Source organism: Octodon degus, unplaced genomic scaffold (assembly GCF_000260255.1).
Source record: "Octodon degus isolate 3935 unplaced genomic scaffold, OctDeg1.0 scaffold00058, whole genome shotgun sequence".
Lineage (NCBI taxonomy): Eukaryota > Metazoa > Chordata > Mammalia > Rodentia > Octodontidae > Octodon > Octodon degus.
Window position 1 is genome coordinate 5,002,496 of NW_004524634.1, and position 1,356 is coordinate 5,003,851.

At 45.6% G+C, this 1,356-nt stretch overlaps 2 protein-coding genes across 2 annotated transcripts in view; both read left to right on the forward strand.

The window, feature by feature from the left end:
- Positions 1–1,356, forward strand: part of LOC101566436 (probable N-acetyltransferase CML1) — a 22,879-nt gene that overhangs the window by 20,634 nt on the left and 889 nt on the right. The window lies entirely within an intron of this gene.
- Positions 394–1,356, forward strand: part of LOC101567226 (probable N-acetyltransferase CML1) — a 77,520-nt gene continuing 76,557 nt past the window's right edge. Inside the window, exon 1 of the mRNA XM_004634167.2 lies at positions 394–448. The gene's annotated coding sequence lies outside the window, so the exon portion shown is untranslated. The remainder of the gene's footprint in view (positions 449–1,356) is intronic.

Genomic DNA, 1,356 nt, shown 5'->3' on the forward strand with positions numbered 1-1,356 from the left:
TGCCAAAAGAGGTGTACCTCTGAAAGACTTTGTTACTGAGCTAGGAGAGCTGGGTGCTGCCCAGAGATAAGAAGGGCCCAGGTGAGAGGCTGTTTCAAAACTCCTACCATGGTGGAGTGTGCCCAAGGCTGAGTGTGTCCCATGATAGGTTTTGAGGTGTGAAGGAGGCAAGATGAGGGTCCAGAGCTCTCATGAGGGTGGGGACCCTTGAGCGTTCCAGATCTTGTGTGCTTCTATCAATAATCCCCTGGAATCAAAAGGTGAATTACAAAGATGATAGGTGCCTTCCTGCACCTGGACCTTCCTGTTAATGATTAAAAAACATTCCTGAACCAATCAATTCCTGAGCTGTTGCCCAGAAGTATGAAGACCCTATAGTCTCTCCTGAGAGTGCAGTGGAAGCTGAAGGCTGCAGCTGCTCTGTATATTCTTGGCTCAGTGGTATCAGGTAAGAGGACAGGGTGCAAATCAGGCACCTTACTGTGAGCCTAAAGATCCAAATTGTCTTGGGGAATCTGAAAATTGGGCATTTTTTTATTTTAGGGAAGTGTCTACAGTTAGTTCAGGGCCATACTACTAGATCCAATTCATAGGCGATCCTCCTGTTCACAGCCTCCCAAGAGCTAGGATCACAGGCATGCCACCATGTGCAGTCTCAGTTACCATTTCAGTGCACCCTGGGGATGGGACCAGCACAGCAGAACTGGGGATCAAACCCCCAGGTCCTGTACCTGCTTGCAGTTGTTTTAATCTGTTGAGCTATTTAGCCAGCCCTTGGGCCATTTTGGTACTCTAACATTTTATCTTGTGAGCATTTTATATATGTATAATAGGGCAAATGAGATTTTGCTAAATCTCTTGCTGGAGAATACAGGATTATTTCTATAGATAGACCCTGTAGGTAGAGACTCAAGTGCTATGGACAGAAGTGCTGTCTGCCACATGCTTCATCTCAATGTACGAAGAGCTTCAGAGAACCAGAAATAAGAATAATGCAGTTGGAGTAGAGGATAATTTATATACAGGCACATCATATAAGTTACTATGTTGAAACCTCAAAAATTCTACAAAGCAGGGTGTTTTTTCTTCCCTGTACTGCAGATGAGCATATGTAGGCTCAGGGAGATTAAGTGACATGTCAAAGGTCACACAGCTAGATATGGGAGAAAAAAAAGAGAAGAACAGCTTTCCCATATCATGTTGCTGCCTCTCACCTTCTTCTGGTAGTGCGGGGTTGCCTCCCTTGAGGTAGCAGCAGAAGGACACACGCTGACCAAGATATCCATGGTGCTTGGGCAGGTGCCCAGGTTCCTGAGCTACTCACACAGCTTTCTCTTTCTTCAATAGGACTACAGG